The sequence below is a fragment of the Lepisma saccharinum genome, chromosome 4 (assembly GCF_977018435.1).
Source record: "Lepisma saccharinum chromosome 4, izLepSacc3.1, whole genome shotgun sequence".
Taxonomy (NCBI): Eukaryota; Metazoa; Arthropoda; class Insecta; order Zygentoma; family Lepismatidae; genus Lepisma; species Lepisma saccharinum.
In genome coordinates this window covers 112,222,937-112,247,086 of record NC_139232.1, presented here as the reverse complement: position 1 = coordinate 112,247,086, position 24,150 = coordinate 112,222,937, and the positions used below count along the sequence as shown (strand labels likewise).

The 24,150-nt window shown below is 39.4% G+C and overlaps 1 protein-coding gene across 8 annotated transcripts in view; it reads right to left on the bottom strand.

The window, feature by feature from the left end:
* The window catches only part of LOC145986771 (CB1 cannabinoid receptor-interacting protein 1-like), a 159,872-nt gene that overhangs the window by 91,491 nt on the left and 44,231 nt on the right, over nucleotides 1-24,150 (bottom strand). For 2 of the 8 annotated variants that reach the window (XM_083121161.1, XM_083121165.1), the window contains exon 1: nucleotides 9,765-9,923. The exons of the other annotated variants lie outside the window; for them this stretch is intronic. The gene's annotated coding sequence lies outside the window, so the exon portion shown is untranslated. Of the gene's footprint in view, nucleotides 1-9,764; nucleotides 9,924-24,150 lie in introns of those variants that run through there. 8 annotated transcript variants of the gene reach the window in all.

Here is a 24,150-nt window from a genome sequence, read left to right as displayed (position 1 = left end):
CGGACCCGCAACCCTTTGATTACAAGGCGGCAGCGTTACCACTATTTTTTCTGACGTCGACTAATGCTTACGTAGTTACCTGTACGTTTCCAAGTTGGACAAAATGCCAGTCTTCCTTGTTCTTGAAACCGACAAATTTTCCTACGTCGAGAGAAATGTCCCTCGAATGACGTCACGATATTCTATTAGGACAGAAAGATGAAACAATTTGGAGCTGAGCTGATATCACGGCACCAGCCATGTACTTTGATTGATTGATTTGGTTATTTTACTTCGCTGTTCTGCCACTTTTGGCTAATCGCGAAGATGAAAATGAGTGATGAAATTGATGAAGGAACGTTCACAAGGAACACCCATGAGGCCGGTATTCGACATTTTTGGCCAGCAGGCGACAAAAGCCACTTAAGTGAGTGGTTTAAAGATTAAAATGTCAGGAACTCCCTCTGAAGAACAAAACCACACCGATGAAAGTTGATACCTTCATTAAGAACATGGTAAAGCGCATCTATTAACGAAAATCACTACGCCACTTATAAAGGCAGAGGCTGTGAAATGACACTCAGCAGACAGATGGGCAAAACACAAGACAACACACAACTTCACACAGGATTTTACAAGGTTGATTTTTTTAATTTGCTTTATTTTACTTCGCTTTTTTGTGACACTTTTGACTAATTTACGAAGATGGGGATGAGTGATGATGCGATGAAATTGATGAATGGACACTCACAAACATCCATGCCGGGATTCGAACACGGGACCTTTGACTTATACAAGGTTTGAAAGGAAATGGCGAAGGAAGTAAGAAAACATTAGAAGCACTTTGAGACGCACTTGGAGACACGGAGAGTCTGAAGGACAAAAGCAAAGGGTTGTTGTGAAAGATGTGACACTCCATCTCGGTGGAGGAAGTGCACTGAAGGAAGAAACTGAGAGGAACAGAGTCCAATAATATTGCCTTTCCACCATTGCAATTGAATACTCATAGCTCCAATACTTCCTGTCATATTGGTAGTTTGCACAGAGATACCTTTTTCTTCTTTTTCAATTTTTCCGATTAATGTTTTAAAAATGAGTCACCTTGGCCATAGAAAAAGCCGTCGATGGTAGCGACACCGCTGCGCTGGCATTCCGTTACATCTCATCCCTCTTTCTCTCCAAGTGTAAATTCGGATATTGCTTTGGTTCGAAGCAGGTCCGAACCCAACGTTTTAAACGGGAGCGGAGGCAGAGCCGAAAATGTGAAAAAAAAAGAGAAGATCCGAAATGCTGTTGGGTGTATTAGATGTGACTACCAACGCTATGGGAATATTGCTGCAAGATTGTAGTTTCAATGTTAGGGTCTCAAAGTAACGGGAAAAATTCAACTCGCCGATAGAGACTCTTCTGTCCTGACAATCAAAAACACAGTTGCTTACAAAGAAATGCTGTCACACAAACAGCTTGACGCTTACTGTTTCCATTCAATTCTCAGCATAGTACTGTCAGTATATTTACAAAGTTTTCCAGTTTTCTTTAATGGTCTTACACCAGCACCATTGAACAGTCATGATCATTGTATGTATAGAAAAAATCATTTATACATTAAATGATATGTATTAGCAATGATTCTTATAATGAAGAACATGTCTGAATGGGAGTTAACAAAAAAAAAATGGACATTTTCACATCACGATTGCAGTTCGGAAAAAGCCTGCCTCTTTCCACACCCATTATTTATGCAAAGACAAAATCGAAATTCTTGGAAAATCTGAAAAACCGTCAATGCTATTTTCGTAAGTTTCTATAGGTTTGTATTGAAATATTTCATAGAACGAGCGATGGACCTCTTGGTTACCCCATTGGGTATGGCCCTGGATCGAAGGAACATAAGCGATCTCGCCTGTATAATTTGCGTCGTACGAGATTTTGAAAGCCTCCAAGTGGGCATAACTATCCCTTTACGAGGCCTGTCAGCTACAGGGTTGCGGGCGCACGACATTCCGAATGTGCCGGTAGGACATTTAATGCAGCTTCCGCCAAATGACGCCAGAGGCGCCACGGGTTATATCACTTATCAGCGCATTGTCTGCAGCGGGACACAAAGCGTCCGGGGAGGATGCGCACGGTGTCATGAAATGAATAGAAAATTGAGAACGGGGCAGGAAGAATTTATGACGTGAGGAACCGGTCGGAATGTTTTGTTCGCGGTTGGCTTTTGTGTGTCGTATCGTGCGATGAGGTCGTAAACAGATATTGAGGATGCACACTATTTTTTTCTCTTTTTTAAACCTGGATGTTATGAAAGCTCAGTTGTTGGAAAGTGATGGCCGCTGGATGTTAGCAGGATGTGCGTGGCATTTATGGAACGTAAGCTCTTGTACTCTGTCAATGTTACAAGCTTGGTAGACGTTGTCACTGTGCCAGGATAGCTATATAGAGTACAATTATTTAAACGCACAAGCAGGTGTTTCCAGTAGTGGCGATGACTTCATATAACTGCGGAGGGGACAAGATTGACACGGGTGTACATGTGAATTGAATATTTTAACACACAATGATTGTTCACCTTAAATCATTTTGTGTGTAGAGGTATATGGTGTGTACATGTATGCACACTCCCCACACAGATATATTACTGTGGATTAAAAACATATCCATATATTAACAGTAAGAACGGAAGTGGAATACAGAAAACTGCTTTGAAAATAGGTTTTACGAAAGAATAACCGCTTTGTTTATCATTGTAATCAACCTTTTATGTGAGTAAACTGACTGAGATCATCTATTGAACGAATAGATGGTTTGGAGGGAAAAAGCTTACCGATGATTTACACACACACGCACACACTGCATTTCGCTATAGAGATTTAAAATTAAAATTCTTAACTAAGAGTGAATATTGGGGCAAAAACATTTACAGTGTTTCGAATACAGAACTTCATACTTTTACATTTCGAAATATTTTAAGTAAGAATCGGAATTAGATCTTTTCCTGACATCTCCGAAAAAAAACTGCGTACGTGGCCTCACGGAAATATGTTACAGTATTTGTTGGAATTTAAAACAGCCAACCACATATTTTCCGAACAACATCAAAATACAGATACAAGTTCCTCTCTGTTTAGTCTGTTCATGAAATGCACAACCAAACACATTCAAGTATCTGTTGAAATACAATCAATATGCTGCAACGTTGATCATTTTTCTGCAGTGCAGATAACACGCAGTTGAACAAAGCTTCCCGAAGGTTAATTTTATAGTCTTTGTGAGTAGCAAAATGCCATGAGACAACAATCAGATACTATCAAAAAACAATACACTTTGTAACCTTTTTGCTTATTTAGCCAAGTCGTAAAACGAACATAAAAACCTTCTCGGTCCAAAGTATCAATATGCACACAAGGCAAGCTACTTGATCGTGTGTTTAACATTTCTTTTCTTTAAGTTTCGCGGAAGTAAAATGCTTTATGGCTTTATAACCATCTCTCGCGGGGCCTAGTAAGACGTAGTTAATATCGAGTTTCAAGCTGTCACATACCAGGGAAGACTCAAAGCTGATATACTGCCTACAGTTCTGCCCCATCTTAATGCTTACCCTGTAGCGTGCTTAATGACGTTATGCGAAACAATTTCGCCCAAACAAGTTTCCTAAAACTTCCGTCGAGTTTCGTCTGCCTCTGCTGGATAGGCATTCTGACAAGGGAAGAGGCTCTTTTGATGTGCGAGCACGGTACATTTAGCCTCACTTTACACAATGCAGTTTCGTGATCGATATACGGAGCAATCTATCTCGCCATAATAACATGAACCAGAGTCACCCTTCCGTCAAGTACTCTACGGGTAAAATGAAGTCAATCGTTTGGCCTTCTATCGTCGACTCAACATTAATACGCAACGTGTAATAAAACTTCGGAAGCTAAAACTTTGACAGCTGCTTTGCTGATCTGTCGAATATAATGCAAGTACTGTCCGGGGGAGGAGGAGGTCAGCAGAACTTTCGGACAATTGAAACCTTTTTGACTTACAAGCAAGTCCAATGTATATTTGTCAAGATCCACAGATATACTGTATTTGTATTAATGCTTCCAGGATTATAATGTAACAGTTTCGCTTTGACGGTGATCCAGTCGAATCTGGATCCATCAAAAGGCTCGGTATAAGGGGATTCAATTGGCACTGCTGAAAAGGCTGTTCGATTTGATTTGATTCGATTTCAGTTATTAGCGTCACTTTTCTGCTACTTTCGCAAAATCGCGACGATAATAATGACTGATGATTCGATTAAATTAATGAAGGGAGACTCACAAAGAACTCCCATGCTCAGCCCGGAATTCGAACCCAGGAATTTCCCTAGCGAGATCGAAAGTCGACCACTGAACGAGCTCGGTCACAGAACCCGCTTAAAACTTGCAATAAAATTATTTAAGATAAAGTGAATTTACGGATAGACGAGTTTTTACTTTACATACTTAGAGGAGGGAAACATTGTTTACCTGCTTTGTACTGAACTTAAGAATACATAATTTGGGAAATTAATCATAGAAAAAGGGAAATGGGTCTGGCTTCCCCTCCTCTCCTTATTTCCAGTGCTGTTTGCCGGTTTCGCCTTTGCCATTAAATATTCAAATGTCTTTGACTGTATGAACAATTAGATCATTTGCTCCGTCGCAAGATCACAATAATAAAGAATAGCCGATGTCCCACATGATAAAATAATTACATCCGTTCTGAAACAAAGGGTACCAATGACCTAAAATTACCCCAAAATGAAGTATTAAAACATAATGATAAAATTATTGGAGTAGAAAGAGTAATGAATGGTTTTAGCTTAGGCCGCTGAATGCCTTAAATTAGGCTTTGTTTCTAACTGTTGCTAGTGCAGATCATGTCGCATATTGAGTACTGCTTTTCGAAAGGATGAAGTGAGTGCAAGGAATAAGCAACCAAAATGAAAGTGCACCACTATCTCATGAAATTAAACCCTTTTCCGCAAATGCTAAGAATCGCGTGCTACACGGAAACATTTGGGATCAGGGAAAACGGATGAAAAGCCTATCGCAAACAATGAAATCACTACCTTTTCCTTCAGGCCCTACGCTTTGTTGTTCTAAACAAGGGATTAAGTAAAAGAAGACCAACGCAACCCTGGATTTTGGAGCGCATGGAGCTGAGTCCCGTTCCACGAGGTCGAGCAAATGGGAGTTTCGAAAGGATTACACGGAAAGACGAACAGAAAAATCGAGAAACTGAGAGAACTTCGCACAGAAATAAGATTGGTGAAGCAGGGTTGTGTAAAAGCCTAGACAATAGAGAGAATACAATTGTAGTCTTCTAATTTTACGCCTCTTTGCTGCCTCTTTAGGCTAATCGAGATGATAATGTTGGTGAAGGGTCAAGCAGAATGTAGAGGCCAAGCCTCGAAACAATCCAACGCGACAGAGTTGTCACTCGTTTTGGCAAAAACAAATTACACGACTTCCAGGGTTTTTACAGGCATTTCCAAAGTTTTCTTCAATATATATATATATACTAATATAACTCAAGTCTCAAGTGTTCACATGTAGATACATGATATTGAAAGAAAACAATTTTATGCAAAATATTTCAATAGATGGTGGCGATTAGGCGGAAATTCCTCTCCCCCCACTTCTTGCCTCTTAATGCTAAACATTGTCTAAAAGGAGAAAGTAAAGTGTCATTGACTCCCACTTTTGGTAGCCAATCCCCGCCACTGAATATGAGGCTAGTTCAAGAAAACATTTTATTTCCCCTAACTTTTCCAGGTTTATGAATGTTGGTTACAAAATTCCCTATTTCCATTTAAAAGTTAATTTCCCTTACCTTATCACGTTTTTCATGATGGTGAGATTACGAGCCAAGCACTTGCCATGTTCATACGTTAATTAAATTAAATCCGCAATATTTTGATTTGGTAACAGTTTCATACATCGGAGACACATTTCTTCAATTTTACACAAGAAACTACTTACGGAAATGAGTTTCTCCAAGGTTTACAACGTTCGTCGAGGTATTTTCTTTCATCCTGGAATATATTTGGCCGGGAAATCATGTATTTTTCAAGAGAAATATCTCACCGACGCACAATTGCCATTGCTTTCATTTGCTTGCCCTACGACAACCGGATGCTGCGTACGTTTGATGACGTAAGCCCATGTCAGTGTCTCAACCCCTATTTTTTTTTCCTATGCTTGCCTAACGTAACCAAACCTAACCTAACCTTATCGGAAATGGTTCGTGGGGATATCCGTGAATGGTTCGTGGGGCTATCGGTCAGCTACCGTGCATAATCGTTCGTGGGGCTATCCGTCAGCTACCCGTGCATAATGTATAATTTCCACCGGTGACGAACACGATAGTAGATATTTTTCGGTGAAGAAGGTTGAAACACTGCATACCCACAACGTGAGTCAAGATGTGCCCGCCATATTGTGTGTTCCGGAAGCGAAGAAAGGAATAAAAAAAAGCACTCAGAATGTGAAAAATTGCCTTTGTTTTCACGTAAAAAGCAAAATGGCACCTTGAACTATGTTCCGCAATACACAATTGGTAAGTACGAACCATGCGAAACACAAAATATGTGATTTTAATGTGCCTCCGATCTATGAAACTGATACCCATCCTCTTGCACATATGTTGAAATATTCATGTGTTGAAACCGATAATTAAAACATGAAACACCACGAATTTTGTAGCTTCAAATCTAAGTAGTCTCGTGGCTCGAATCTAACTTGTCTGCAATATCCATGTTGAATTTATAAAGTAATCTGAAAGTACAAAAAAATAATAACTTACAACAGACGGGTTGTAGCACAAAAGGTGGCAGATATTAAGGTCGGTTCCTACCATTACCTTCTCAATCTGAAAGCCTCACGGCTTGCTCCGGTCACGTGACTAAGCGTCATCAACTGGAGGCGAGATAGCCGCCATGTTTAATTGCTTCTTCGGAATCAATGTTGGACCTTTTTAGTGAATATGAAATTGTAATGCAAATTTAGGAACTGTAATCGAGTTTACATGACGTGTAAATATGCTTAAATGTGCAAGAGGTATTGTGTATAAGTGTTGTGTGCTCAATTGCAGAGGCAATTATGATGAAAAAGGTAAGAGTAACGTTCACATTTCTTCAACATGTTGCTGAAAATGAGAAATGTTTAGGGCAATTCCATGTGATTCGGTTCCTACGAAAAGATACAAGTTAAGTAACAAAGGTTTTATACTCATAAATAAATAAGAGTAATAGTTCATGATGTAAACATTTCATGTGTACAAAATAGGCATCTAATATAATCTTAAATGTGGTCATGTTTTATCTCTTGTCAACATTTTTTTTAGAAATATCAAATAATTTACCCTGAATTATTACAAACGTTGGTTAACGTTAAAATTATTTTTTATGATTGCAAATTAATTTGTTTCAAGATTTAGCCAACGTTTAAAATATTACGTTCGTGTCTACTACAGCAATTTGTTAGTGTAAATTTTATGCAAGCATTCCATAAAATGTTCATATTATTTACACAAATTTTCAGTTTTAAAATGTTCTTAATGAAAGAAAGCTATACAACGGGGCAAAGTTGATACACGTGCACATTTACATTCTTATTTTATCCCGCTTTATGCTTCTTTATGCTAATCGGAAGATATGTTGTACATTCAAATACAAGGGTGCGATGTGTAACAAGAACTTTGATGAAATATTCGTGTGTATTAGTATCCAAGAATATATACTTATGTTTCAAATACAAATGTTTTCACACAGAAAGCATTTTATTACCTAGCTATGTTAATATGAAGTACAAATGTGTTAAATTTTATAAAACTGTTTCATATGAACTGCTTTTTATTTTTTGTCTTTGTGAAGCTTCAATGTTTGTAACTTTGATTATTAAATCAGTGATAATGTTTATTGTTTCATGATTTATTAACATTCTTCACGATGTTATTAACAGAATGTAAAACAGTGTAAGGAAATATTCCAAATGTTTATATCCCAAGTGAACGCTAAGATCGAAATATTAGTCTGCTTTTTTTCAATGAAACTCTTTAAGTTATTGTCACAGATCTTACTAACGACAATGAAAAGATTCAATTTGTTTATTATCTTTTGTTCAATAAAGTCAATAAGATCGAAATTACAATATGACAAATGATTTAGGTTTAATCTTTATTCACAGAAATGTAACATTACCCTTGTACCAATTTGTTTCGCTTTTGCTGCAAGGATATAGAAATTAAGCTTTTATATTGAGATTGTAAAGCTAAGCAGAATATCTGCATTATCTGGTTTGATTAATTTTGGGTAAAGTTAAAGACAATTTAATTGATTAGGTAACTTGGAAAGTTTACGGTCAACCTAACGTTTTTTTTTATTTAATCAATTGATTTTACATACAAAAGTTCATACAAAAGCGGTTACGAGTTTTACTGTAGCTGACAAATATTCCCGATCATATTTTTCGAAGATATACAATGTTTAAATTTTTCCACCAGAAAGTTTCTAACGGTTTTCAACTCCTTCTTTGTGCTATGGTAGGAATTTTTGTGGTGGCCTGAATGAAAATTTTGGTCTTAATATTCAATATTATACATTTTTCTTCTATATTCGTCGGGAGGGTAAATGTCAAAATTTAACTTCATAAAAGAAAGAAATATACCTTAATTATCTACGGTAAAATTACGACAATGGGTTTACAGCTTTAAGACGATCGTCTCCAGATGATGACGTCTTGACTGAGCGCTGTGGCCTGAACCTCAAGATGGTGTTGTTCCTACACCTAATCGCAATTATAACTCAAAGACCGTGAATATGATTTCCAAAAGCAGCAACAAGATCATGAAATACAGATTGAACTAACGTAAACCTTACAAGGAATGAACAGTAACAAGAAAAACCTGAAAATATAGCCTACGTCTCCTGAAGTACAGTAGAATTTTTCAAATTCGTGCCGTAAATAAAATGTTAGGTGAGAGTGCATGGATAGTTTGAGCAAAATCTCATATTTTCATTATGTGAACAGAACATGGTTAGGTGTTCTCAATTCTGAAAGCGTACTTATGTTGTATTTGGTTCAATGTTTAATTAGATTTAGCCTATATTTCTGTGCAAGTACAGGACATAAGAAAGGTAGTTGTGGCTTCAAACAACATGCAAATATATAAAATGTGTATGGAAAGGAAATTAAGGTGTAAAATAAGGTGCGCGGACCGCATAGAGAACGGTGGTTCTTGCCGAATAGGTTTTGTTGAAGTTTGTGTTTTCTCTCACGGGTTTTGCTACATTATTTTGAGAAATATTGGGGTTGTAATGATTATATTATATCATTTTATAACTCTCGTTCTGCTCTACAAAATGAGACTATAGGATTTTATGTCTCTGTCCAATTTTTTTAAACAAAACATGAAAGAAAAGGCAGGAAAAAGGTTTTGAAGCATCAAAGTGAGGGTAAAAAGCTGATAAATGTGCTATTCTCACGAAAAGGTGCAACAAAGTGTGTTCATTTTACTTGATTTCATGTACATATCTCAAACGATCGATATGAAACCGGCTATATTTTTGGAAAGGTGCTGCAGGTTAAAATCCGTTCCCTAATGATGTGCATATCATCTTATAAAAGGTAGCTTTTATAGCAATACATGCAACTTACTGCTCTAATAACAATAACCTACTCATCAGACAATTATATTCAAGCACACACGGGAACAATACAGTGGAAACTAACCAAAACTAATTTACATGTACCCACTTCGACGAAATTACTTACTATTCCCAGTACATTCTTCCTTCAAAACTAAACTCGTACAATGAAGGGGTGGAATGAGTTAAATTTTATAACTCAAGCGAAACAAACGCACTGAATAGTCATTTGGTAACGTACATACGATGAACATACAAACATATGGAATATGTACATTCTTTATTCTCAAGGGCCATCTTTGCATTGATCGAAAAGTATCATTTACATTAACTACGCACTGCGCAACGCAACGAGGCGTGTTGGAACAGGTTTCGAATGGACCTAGGCCATTCACTGCATATGATGCTCTTCTCTATGGTCCAGATTAATTCGCCAGTTCAGGCGATAGAGGTCAGCACACAACGCGGCATACAATGCGAACGATGCACAGTGGCAAGGGAACATTTCTGATTTGGAGGGGAAGGGGGAATACAGAGTTCACCATGCGTACATTCATATACAGGGTGTTCACATAAAGAAACACCTTTAAACGTATGCGCGCAGACACGCTATTTTTCCAGACTTGGAATAAGACAGAGACTTAACCTTCGAGAACGTGACAATGTTTCACACATTCTGACTAGAACGAGACATGGATCTGCAACTCGAGAGAGACATATTCCGTCAGGTCTCGTCTTGACGTGCCAGTTGTCACTTTGCTGTGAAAATCCATGTGTCGCTTCGACACTTGTTACTTCAGTGTGAAACGTCACTTAAACGTAACTCCACTGTAAATAATAACGAATTTAATTTGGCAGAAATGGACCGATATTTTTTTCCAGTCTGGCAACAGATATATATCTGTGTTTTGCATGGATTAAATGCAGTTGAACACATAGCAAATTATCCATGACTAAAATCTCAAGAACAGCTTAATTAAATATCAATTTAATCCACACTTAGCTAGCAAAGCGACCGTTATTTGCCGACCAGCGCTTCTCGCGAAGAAGTGTTGATTGCGTGAGGAGCAGTAATCAAGCTGTCACTCACCCCGACGGAGGAGATGGACTATCGCAAGGGTGCAGAGGATTCATTAGCAGGAAACGCCAAGTGGCAGGGAGCTCGTGGCCATTTAACGAGCGTCCAAACAGGAAGAAGGCGCCTGTTGCCGTTTCCGTTGGAAGTAATATGTAAACGGCGTGGCACTTCTCGGAAAGGATCTTTGGATCAATACAAAACTCTCTCTGGCTGAGTGTGGGCAGGTGCTGATCGCCAAACGACTACACAAGAAGCCTACGCATCGCACACACAACCTGGAAGAGTACTTGTGAGAAGAATCTGTGAATGGCCAAATATGAACAGAAAACAAGATAAAAGCGGCTCTATATTCTTTCAAAAACACACGCGTCATATACTGTAGTTCTAAGGGCCTGTAAGAACCAAGGTTTTCTATCCTTTTCATAGTATGCTTGAATCAATGTTCCAGTTATCTTGTAACATGAGATTTCCTTCTGAAACTTACAAGGGTTGGATAAAAAGTAATGGCAACACTGCTGTCCCGTGAAAGCGGTGAGTCACAGCGCCACAAGCGTTTCGTGGCTGATAAAGGAATGTCAGACGAGGAATTATAGTGAGTTGGAGCGATTGTATGTTATTCAGTCAAAAACAGCAGTGCTCTGAAGCAGAGGACGAGAGTGAAAGGGCCCTAACAATATGTTTAGGCAAGAAGAACAACGTCTCTCAGGCAGACGGTCAACACAGCCTACTTCTGCACCTTCTTGCAACACCACCTTCGTCTCGCATTAAGAAGGAAGCGACGGCACGGTGTCCCATCATCCTGCTTGACAATGCAAGGTGTCACACTGCGAACAATGTGACGGCGCTCCTGCATAACTGGTAGTGGGAGGTATTGGAACATCCGCCGTATTCACCGGTATGAGACCGTGTGATTACGACCATTTTGTCAAAATGAAGGAACCACTGCGCGGGAAGCACTACGACACGCGCGAAGCCATCATACGTGCTATAGGGCGGTCACTGCGGGACATCGACAGAGATGGACGCGCTGACGGTGTACGACGCCTTCCATACGTGTGACAGAAGGTCGTAGAGATGAGGGGCGATTACTTTGAAGGAATGTAACACGTGCTCCTCTGCCAATACAGTCAAGTACCAATTATACCAGTGTTGCCATTACTTTTTATCCAACCCTTGTAATTTGAAACATCGTTTACACTGTACTTGAAGAAATCGTTCATTACTCAATGGGTTCCTATTAGTTCAATTAACACAAAATCCTGATAATATATACAATATTTTGCAAAATTATGTACTTAGTCAGCGCAATCCATATAGTGGTTCACGGTGCTTGATGTGGAAATTCTCTTCTGGAGGGATGCTTGTATGGTTTGGTTCAACACGGCAATGTGCGGTTTAAGCGTTTTTGCTTTGAGGGGGGGGGGGGGAGTGTCCGCTCAGTGGTGTCTTTGTAATTTCATTTTGAGAGTTTACCTGTTACCAGTTATTTAACTAAACTATAGCGTAATTTAAAAACACTTAGTATATTTACATTCTAAGAAAACACTAACTGATAGACAAGAAGATCTCCGGCATCCCCCCGTTAATTCGCACACTATAATATGGTGACAATGGAGTGGGTGGAGGGATGCTTTCATAAAATATCCTAGAGGGTGGGATGGCATCAGGCGCGTCGCCTGATAATGTTCGCATGAGCACTCATGTATATGTCTTAAATTACATACATATTAAATGCACACACACATACCTATATTTATTCGAAAAAATACTATGTTTGATGGACGAGTATATACACACAATTTACTCTGACACGACTTCCTGCAAGTCTGATAACTCCTCTACTTAGTTGGTAACACTGACTCCCACGGTTTTCCACAGAGGGCGTTGAACATAATTGCTGTGCGTGTTGCATAGAGCTGACAGCTAAGGGGCTGTTGGCCACTATATCCCGAAGATGTTCACTTCGCTGTGCGAACACTGATGCAAGCGGAAATACTTCTTACATTCGGCACCAGAGTGCAGCATATTCAAGGCATGTCTAGGGGGACTCGAAAATGTCTGTGCTACATAGTTGCAAACTTTAGCGAGAATTCGCTAAACCTGGAGGATTTTAAGGGGGAGAGGGATAATTTTCCCTAGGTCCTTCTTGTATTACTTCAAATATAGCGTGAATTTGGGGGAAAATTGTTGAAAATAAACTGAACTGTTATTCCCACTTTTTCAATTAAGATGAAGTTACAAGGGAGAGGAGTAAATCTGCATTCAGTACAAAAACATTATTGTGAACACTCGTATGTGAACCGCACGCGACGCCACTGGATGGCATCCCCTTCCCACTTTCGTGCACCTCTCTCTCTCTCTCCTGCAGCAAGTATGGTTCGGATTCGATATTTGAATTGGTGTAATCCATCAAGCGCTCCCGCGTAGCCAATGGGTTTAGAGTTTCTCGCCTTTATTGGACAGTATTTTATTCTTGCAAAGACTAAGAACTCCAAAACTCTTAGATCATATTCTTCTAATGCTCAATGCACAATAGATATTATCAAATTCCCTTACAAAACTCACCACTCTTTGTGTTAAATCGTATCACACGTTCGTAGTAATCTTCCACGAAACACAGCGAGACCTAACAAACAATCGAACACAACCCATGTGTTGTTTTATCATGTATTTAATCGTCAAATGGTATTACAAATCAACCAGGTTTAGCAACTTGTTACTTAAGGCTCGGCTGGACTTTTGGCATACGAATGGGCGATTTTTTTTCAATTTTTAATCTCCATTTGAAACACCTCTTGGATATTTCTAAATATGAAAAATTACATACGCTTAGAATTGCTTCTAGAGCATTAACGTGAATTTTCGTGTAGTTTTCTTACACTGTTGTCTAGATATTATCAATAGTTTTGTGATTACGTAAGTCTATTAAACTATTGATACTATCTAGACAACAGTGAAAGAAAACTACACGAAAATTCACGTTAATGCTCTAGAAGCAATTCTAAGCGTATGTATTTTTTTTCATATTTAGAAATATCCAAGAGGTGTTTCAAATGGAGAGGAAAAATTGAAAAAAATCGCCCATTTGCATGCTTACAGCAAGATAAACAGAATATTGAAATACATTTCAATGTGCAATTGTAACAAAACGCCCTTGATGAACAACTTTATAAGTAAACATGTGATATACTTAGGACTTCAAATATTGAGGCCTTCGGTTCCACAGCAACGTGTAATGTTTTATAATATTTTATATTATGTTTTATAATAAAATTAAATTACTGCCTTGGTCAGCATATTGAATTTTTATATCATGGAAACAAGGCTTAATGGCGTTACAAGTGTAAAGGAAGTGTTGAGTGCTGAATATCGTTATGCTTTTTGTTTGTAAGTTTGCTGATAAGAGGAATAAATCCACGATAAAACTGTAAATGTAAGTGCTTGACATTGAATAATTATCGTATATTAAATAGTGGTCGTTTTACGTTTCAAGTAAAGGTATGAATAACACGTGTTCATACTGACCAAACTCATTGCCCTCAGCCGAACACGACAAGGGAAGGGGAACCAGTGCAAACGTACAAGGTTAAGAACAGAACTGCATCACTGTAAATTAACTATTGGTTGCAACCACCTAAGTCGACAATTATTGAATCAGTTCAGGTCGTTCTTTGTTGGTGTCGCCATTTTTTTAAGGCTTCGATCGTTGCAAGAAGAGATCGTCGAAGTTTCACCGCATAAAAGGCTTCCTCGTCACGTACCTCCTCCCCTGGTGTCGGCAATCAGGGGCTTCAAAAGGATGTTTACAAGATGATGGAGGGCCCAATCAAGTCCTTCCCACGGCAGACATGAAAGCGACACTGATAGCCTGATTACGCAGGCTGAATGACACGGGATATCGAACCCGCTCCGTAAAGAGGACCTAATGGATGATGCCATGATGGCATTCAAAAAGAGGCCGCGATGCACGAAATTAAAACTCGCTTATGGAAGCCTGAAAAGTGGATTTGGAGGTACAATGAGGACGTAGCGTGGCAAAGAAAATTACAGCATAAGATTTTAATCAACACCGTATTAACCAGGACCTCTCCGATAGCGTATTGGCTAACGCTATCACCTTGTAATGAAGAGAGTTCCGGGAGATGTGCAGCCTTGCGAAAGTTACTTTTTGAAAAATAACCGAGTTAAAGTACTAGGTTACTTTTGCATATACCTAGGTAGATTATAACTGCATGAACTGCAGGCGGCATGTAACGATCTTACATTATCGCTAATTACCATTAGATTAATTAAATATGTAAATATAGTGGTGAGGAAAAGTGCTTGAAAAAATTACGTCATGCAAGATGTGTGCTCATAAAAATGTACAGGGTGATTCATAAGTAGTCGTCCAAACTGTGAGAGTACATACTATACTGATCCCATTTCTAGCTGGTGACTGGGAAACAACGAATCAGCGATCATTTGAACTCTCAAGTTAATAAAAACAACTGACAAAAGCCGACATATGCTTGCAACTGAGGTTGTTGATACCCATAGAGGAACACACCCCCAAAGACGATTGGAGGACAGATGGAGCTATGTATCAAAATGTAGGACAGCCGCCAGTTGGATCGGCGACCAATATCAGCAGAAAAAATCTACGCATAATTCTCAGCCTCACAGTTTGGACCATCACCCTGTACATGAAGATAGCATTTTAGTTATATTTTCATAGGAACACATACATTTGCTCATTAGTTCTGGAAGTAGCTGTAATTCCGCTACAGTTACACATTTGCAAAATAGATGGTTGCATCTGCAAAACTCTGCTTCTGCATACCTACAAACACTATACTTTGTTACTGTCTTCACTATAATGATATCTGACATTCATGGTCCGAACTCAAGGAAATGTAGGGGGCGAGAGCTACAGTGCTCCAGACGCCACGGTGGCCCAGCCCATTGAGTGCCGCGAAGGTTAACAGTTCGAGTCCCGGTCAAAGCGTCGGTACTTCACTGTAAAGAAAGTGTGGCATCGTTTGTTCCAAGACTGCTTTCTATGCCGATATAGGCTAATGGGGATTGGATCTACAGTTTAAATCAGAACCTTTGATTTGGTTTAATGTACCTCGCTTTTCTGCCACTTTTGGTTATCGCGAAGATGAGGATGAGTGCTGTTATGGTAAAATTGATGACGCCCAGGCAGGGATTCGAACCCGGGACGCCTGGCGTCGTAGCGCGCTGTGCTAACCACTCAGGCACGGAGGTCGGCTTAAATTAGGAGCTGAACCATGGCACAGTAAATAGAGCCCTTAGGTTTCAAGCCTTGGTGAGCGTGGGTGTTTAATTGTGTCCGTTCTTCCACGCTATTCCATCGAATATTTTCTCCTCGTCGTCACGATTAACCTAAGTTTAGTCCCTAATCTGCGCTTTCCAGCAAAACTACGAATTTTCCAATCAAATCGTGGACCATTAAAAAGAATTGCCCCACACTCCCTTCCCGAATGCTGCGTTTAACTGCGTTGCACGTTTTAAAGCTCACGGCGCGTTGCAGTGGATCAGTTGACTGGGCGCGTGATTGGCATAGAATGTTACACCAGGAAGGCGACTGGATCGGCAGTTCTTTTCCCCCAAATCCTCCAACAACATTGGAGGACTTTGATCTAATTTTGCCCCAGGAGAGCCAATTTGTTTAAGAGCTTGGGGAAGGCTTTAACCTGACAATCCCTAACATCTCTGTTCGAAAATCCTTAATAAACCCCGGAGCTCGAACGTGAGACACTGAAGACTGAACTCCTATTCTCATTTCCTTCAACTTACGGTTTCGATTCCCAGTGGCTCAAGGAGAGCTTTCTCCAGGTCTTCTTGAGTTACATGTTGAAAAATGTAAGTTGACACGTAATGACTTGATCCAAGATTAGATTTCATGGGCGACCGGGTCACCGGCAACCAGTAGCGCAGTCAATTCGGCAATGACGTCACACCTGTATCTACTACTTTATAACTGGGTGTAAGATTATTCATAACATTGTAATTATGAAAAACCATGATTTTGTCTAACTTACTAGTTATTTTCTAGTCTGTACTGGGAAGATTGAAAGAACAATATAAATTAAGAGTATTTGAAAATAAGATCGTTAGGAAAATATTTGGGCCTAAAAGGGATGAGGAGATAGGTGAGTGGAGAAGGTTACATAATTTAGAACTACACAATTTGCATTCATCTCATCTCCAGATATTATTAGAATGATTAAATCAAGACGTCTTAGGTGGGAGGCCATGTGGCACGAATGGGAGAGGAAAGACGAGTTTACAGGATTCTTGTTGGGAAACCTGATGGTAAGAGACCTGTAGGAAGACCAAGATTGAGGGATAACGTGGTGATGGACCTAAAGGAAATAGGTAAGGATGGAAAAGATTGGATTGATCTTGCCCAGGAGAGGGACAGATGGAAGGCTTGCGTTGCTGCAGCCATACGCCTTCGGGTTTGACAAGGCTAGAGAGTTAGTTAGTTACTGGGGAGATAAGCAGAACGCCCAAAACGCTCTACGATTTCTTCTCTGTTCCTATTCACTGTATTCTTCACTGGTTGTGTCCCAAATGGATTGTTGGTTTTCAATTTCAATTACAAAGTGTTCGTGCCAAAGTCCTTTTTCTATTAAAAGAAAAACAAAACAAAAAAGTATCACAATGCGTATTAGAGACTGTTCGATCTATTTTAAAATGCAAGTGCCTTACATGTCATTTAAGGCCTTGCTGGAACTCTGGTCCACGTCAGCCAAGCTGTTTTCGAAAATGCCTCTCCTTCTGAAAATGACATCTGCTTAGAATTCCTTCTAGAGCATTCACGTCAATCTTCGTGTGACTTGCTTTCTCTTTTGTCTAGATATCTATGATCGAAAATAGGCTGACGTAGCCACGAAACTATAGGGAATGTTTAGTAAACAGTGAAAGCAAACCACACGAAGATTTACGCCAATGCTCTAGAAGGAATATTATAGTGGTTATTGGAGAGGAGAGAAATTTTCGAAAGTGGCTTGGCTCGGGTCGACCAGAAGACCAGCGCGGCCAACTGTTGGCCCATATAGGCCTTGAGCCAGGCAAGTTGTCGGAACCCCTCAGGGGAACGGGTTCTAATATGATTTTTTGGTAAGGTTGGGATGCCTAGAGACGGAAAATATGTGATAGCATGTCATAACTCTTTGCCTTCTGTGTGTTATCACTCCACTCCCCACATACCTTGATGTAAATGGAAATTTTTGATATATTTTTTTTTTTACTTTTACCATTAGAAATGACAATTACAGTAATTCTGATCTAAATTATTAATAATGATGAAAATAATTAAGATTATAATAATTACACTAATTAAAATATGTGAATATTTTAATATTTTATTTGACAAGTTGGATGGGATTTAACACCATTGCTGGATTCAATTGACTTATTGCCCATCATTAATGCCGATATCTCTGAATTAACAACTGAGGTGCGCAGCTGTGTTTATGACAGTAGCAGTCCAAGGACAGTGTAAGAGTTCATTGAGAAACGTGGGCAAGTAGTAAAATACCTGTAAAGTACGATTTACCTGAATCAATGGTGTGGAGAGCCATAGGAAGGTTGAAAGCTGGACAGACAGCGAGAGGTATCTGCAGCCCTTGGAGTGTCTAAAAGTGCCATTTCTCGCCTGTATATTCGGTTCCAAACAACTGGAAATGTGCGACGAAGGTCCGCGAGCAACAACAGCAAGAGACAATGGGTACTTCTAGTGAACAACAGATTGGAACAGACGACAGAATGCAACGAAACTACAACATGCCATTCTCGCAGCAATAGGGCGCAGGTGTCCTCTCAAACTGTCTGAAATCGCCTTCTTAAGGATGGCCTCTAAGCATACAGACCCATGGTGTGTGTTCCATCACTGTACAGCTTTCAGTCCGCAGAAACTTGGCTGAGGACCATCAAAATTGGGGCCACAACGAATGGGGTTGAGCGGTGTTCTCCGATGAGTCGTGGTTCATCCTCCAGCCTTATAATACACGTGCGTAAACTGGAGGATATGTGGAACACGCTATAACCCTGCTTTTGTGCAAGCAACATTCTAAAATGGAGGCGGTGGGCTGATGGTGTGGATTGGAATCAAAATTGTGGCACGTACGGACCTCCACGTTATCCAAAATGCCAGTTTGACGGCCCTTAGATGTGGGGACGAGAACCTCAGACCTCTTGCCATGCCGTGCGCAGATGCAATAGGTGAACGTTTCCTTTTCTTCGGCGATAATGCTCGTCCTCACAGAGTTCTGTTAGTGCACAACGTGTCAGAGGACGAAGGAAATAGAGAGTATGGAGTGGTCAGCGGGATTACTTGACTTAAATCCCATAGAGAATGTCCGAGATGCACTTGGCAGACGCATTCTAGGTAGGATGTCACCTCTCTCAACTTTTCCAGAGCTGAAATTGCCCAAAGTGAAGAGTGGCGAGGAATCCTCCTTCCATTTCTAACCTGTTCTATTGATACACACATTGCTCGTGACGCACATCATGTGAGCATTGGTTCAAGCGACTGTAGAGTCTTTCTGTTACCTATACTTATCCATACTCTACTGTATCTGTTCTCTGAATGTTCTTTCAGTTGCATAAATATCGGCTCTACATGGTTTTCAATTAGTTCTTTCTGTTCCTCTCTTGATCCAAGAAGAAGGCAGTGGATAGTAATGGCAGGTCAAGTATCAGACAAGGCACTATTTGCTCGAATTATTGTGACAGCACAGAATCGGAATCTTCAAATGTTTTTTTTTTCTTAGAAACATTATCATGTGCATTACAGACATCCTTGCAGAAAAAATGTTTTCTCCCCTGAGAAAATATCTGGAAATTCAGCCACGGCGATTGTTGGTATGTCTTATTCAGAGAGTAAAAGAAGAGAACTCAAACTTTGGTGAGGTCTATCTGTCTTGTCCATTGCTTTGCGGAAGGAAATAGGAGTCCAAGAATCGATGTCTGTTTGATACGTACAATGAGACGTCCATAAAGAACACCGAAAGGATAATCACATGGGAAGAACTCGGGCACCAGTCACAGAGCATCTCATCTTCCCAGATTGTCAGAAAGTGAAGGAAATTCCTAAGTCACGTAATGAATAAAACAACTCTAATTGCATTTCCTGTTAATGAATGTAGGAAACCAGAAGATTTTGTAAAACGTTTGAATACAACACTTCGCGAACTGTGCATATAAATGATGCAAAATCACATCTGAAGGAAGCCCCAAATTGCTCAATCTACACAGTAAACATGAAGAAGGGATAATAATTTGTTGGTGAATACTGCCGCTGCTAATGAGGGGTATGAAACGGTAATGAGAGGCTCAGATGACACAGATTTGTGTATTATGTGTTTGAGATTCCATGAAAAAAATCATGGTTAAATTGTTTCTGAAATATAGTACCAAAATACCCAGGATGGTCCTTGATATTAAGAAAATAGCTTCATTTCTTATTAAAAATGTTTGTCGGGATATGATAAGTCTCCATACGCAATTGCAGGAAAAGAAAATGTAAGTGCATTGAAAATGCTGCTTGCAAACAGACATACACAGGAAATATTTTCGCAGCCTCCGAGATCAATGGGATCTCAATGAAAAAGTAATGGGCAAATTGTAGTTCTCGTGGTTACTGTATGCTCCAAAATCTTCCGTACATTATGTGAATGACATGGCATGTCGCCTATTCTGTGCAAAGAAGGGTGAGATAGGCATTTATCAACTTGCACCTTGGAGGAACTATCTTAAGAAACATGCTTAAAGTGCGATTATCAAGCCGCTATAAGCAAGAGATGTCTTCTGAATGATCATGTATACCTAGTCCAAGTGGGAGAAGGTGGCCATTGGGAAATTACGATGGAGCAGAGGAGCTGGTATTGGACTGGATGGAGTGTCAATCAGCATCTCAAACTGTGTTAGATCTACTAGCTTGCAACTCCATTAGAAACTGCCTCCCCGATGGTGTAGTGGCAGCGTCACCGCCTTGTAATCAAGGTGTCACAGGTGGAGGCACATAGTGGTTCGGATCTTACGTTAAACTGTAAGTCCAGTCCCAATTAGCCTTACTGTGAATAAACACCAAATCAATCAACCAACCAATTCATTAGAAACTACAAACTGCGTTTTCTGTCTAAATAACATCAGGTGCACTGGCAAGTGCCGAGTACCCACAAGTGAAAATCAATGAGCGATGACACCTACTAAGAAGATGATGATGAATGTAAATACTAAAATTTTGTTTATATTAAATTATAACATACATGCGTATTTAAGATTTAGCCACTATTATTACGGAAAATTGTAAGTAAATTTTATGCACTTAACGTATGTCAGTATATAAGCAATATAATAAAGTTTTATTATTATTATAAGGATTATATTAATATTATTACTCTTAATAATTATAATAATTATAAAATAATATTGAATTTAATAAGTCTGTTGAAATTAATTGTATTTATTCAAATATTTTGATGATTTTTTATACTATTTATAAAAATATGAAAAAACATTATTTTTCGGCTATGGTTACTAATTCAATAATATTGTATAAAAACCGAAGAGTTGTGAGACGCTATCACACATTTTCCAGTTCCAGGCATCCACACCTTGAAAAAAAAAATCATATGAGAACCCATCCCCTCCGAGTGGGACCGATCGCCTAAATTTGAGGTCCTGGCTCATGGATAATATAAGATAATGGTACATGTTGGTCACCCAGTGTGCGCCTGCTCCAAACTGTACATCTTCATGTGCCTTTCTTTGTGTAGTGAAACATACCGCGTTTTTCGTTTCGTGTATAATCCTGTCTCACTAAATCTGTTTTCGGTTTTCCCTCTCGCACTTAATCATTCTTCGCCTTTAGCGCTAATGCTGTTGCTAATGCGTTAATTTCTTTCGTGTTTAATCCTTTCTCGCGGTGATGCTCCCAGGCACGTAATCCTTCCTAGCGGTTATTCCACAACTACACTGCCGAAAAGTATACACCACCTCGGGACGGTCAAAGGCCGACGGCATCTGTGGGCGATCCGCATTTGTCAAGCATTCCGGGGGAGCCGGAAGTCCGGGCCTGACTTAGCAATTCTATTAGGTGCTCGGCAGTCAACGGGTGACCGCTTCGTTTGCAGCCGCCTCCCGCGAGGAGCAGGGGAAGCGACGGAGACATTCATCTCGCGTAACGGTCGAGGGAAGAAGCTCGTAACGCGGCAACAAATGGAGGAGGCTTCTGAATGCTCAACCAACTTCACACATCTAAACTAGTCCAGTACATAAAAGCAACAGCCCCCGTCTCCCCGAATTGAGTTTATGAGCCACATGCATGCTACATGTCCTGTGGTCCCGAGTTCGTTACCCGGCGGAGGCTCATAGTGGTTCGGATCCCACAAAAAAATGTAGGTCCAATCCCGATTAACCTTACTGTGCATAAAGTGGACTTAAAACATCAACTCAATCAATCAAGTATGTTACATGTAGCTTACAGGTGCAGATTACAGCATGTGGCAATAGAACTGAGCACCTTTTAACTGTTTGGAGCAATTACTCCATTCCCTATGGATAAACACACCGATATACTGTTCACCCACTAAGCATCTACTCTGTCAGTGTGAGTATCCCTTCATCATTTTCATCATATCATGGCAAATTTCTCTCTTTACTCCAGGACTACCTCCATGAGCGTGAACAACGTGTTGTTCTTTCAGGTACCTCTTCTAACTTTCTTCCCGTTTTGTCTGGAGTTCCCCAGGGGAGTGTCTTAGGGCCGCTCCTATTCCTTCTGTACATGGATGACCTCCCTGAAAAACTGTCCTCCCTCCCTATCAATATACTTTTGTTTGCGGATGATTGTAAACTCTTTAAGGAGATCTCATCGCATCATGACATGATGATTCTTCAAAATGCTCTCACAGAACTTGTTAAGTGGTGTCGTCAGTGGAATTTAGAACTAAGCCCTCAGAAATGCTCTTTTCTTACTTATTCCCTAAAAAAGAACAAAGTGGTGTCTACTTATACTATTGAAAACAAACCAATCCAAAACGTTTCCACCCAAAAGGACCTAGGTATTATCATGGATGAAAAACTCACTTTTAATTATCATATTATTGCTACCACTAAAAAAGCCATGCGCCTTCTCGGTCTTCTATACAGATTTAGCGAAATTCAAAACCCATCATCTCTTGCTTTATTCTTTAAATCTTTCATCTCGCCCATCCTTGAATACTGTTCCCCAATTTGGGCAATGGCCTCAAAAACCAATCTCACCAGAATAGATTCTGTTCTCAGTTTCTTTCTTGCAATTGTTCGCCATAGAATACCTTCCTTTCGACATGTATCCAAATCAGACACCATGGCTGCTCTGAATATTCACACTCCATCCTTTCGTCGTGATCTAGCTGACATGAAATTTTTATACAAAATAATAAATGGCAAAATCAGAACAGATCTCCTAATCAGTGAATTCTCACTTAGGGTACCCCAAAAGCTAACGCGCAACCTGCAACTCTTCCACAACCCAACCACTAGGCTATCCCTTCTACAACGCTCCTTGTTTTACAGGCTCCCAGAAATCTACAACAAACTTCCCCTGAATGTAGATATATTCCTTCCAGAACGTAACTTTTGTATATTACTGACGAAGAACATGTAAATCTATCCCATCTTGTTATTGTTTTTTATCTTTTGTTATTATTTGTTTCTACTTTATGTTGTTTCAGTGTAAAATGGCCAAATAAGACTGTATCTGAAACTCTGAGTAAATAAATAAATAAATAAATACTCATCTTCGCGATTAGTCAAAAGTGGTAGAAAAAATATTTAAAATAAACCAAATCAATCAGAAGTGGTTACATTGGAAACTGCGAAAAAGGATGCTATTCTACAACTATACATTTCACTGAATATATATAGTACGCTAAGGATGAGCAGACTATAACGCAATTTTAAAATTAAATTGCAAGACCTCAGCGCTCAACTGGTTTCCATAATGTTATTTTACTTACGTTGCAAGAATTAAACAACTCAACTCAACTTCATAAATATTATTTCACTTTAAATCATTCGATACAAACTCATTTGCACCTTTCGACACATCTTCTTCTTCTTCTGACCCTGTCAGACAAAACACTGTCGACTTTGGCCAATGTTTCTGTATTTGTACTATGGGACAGCAGTAGTCTGTGGTATGTGATTTCTGTTACACAACTTTTCCTTACAATACACAACAGATGACATTAATCAATTTTCAATTTTTACACTTTTACATTCTATGTTCTGTTTATAATTCGATTTGACATTTTCGAGCGTATCCATATAAAATCCAAATAATTGGTATTGATAAATCAGATAAAAGAGAAAGTAAAGATATAGGGAATGGAATTTTTAATCTTATCAGATTTTTATATAATATATTTCGTTG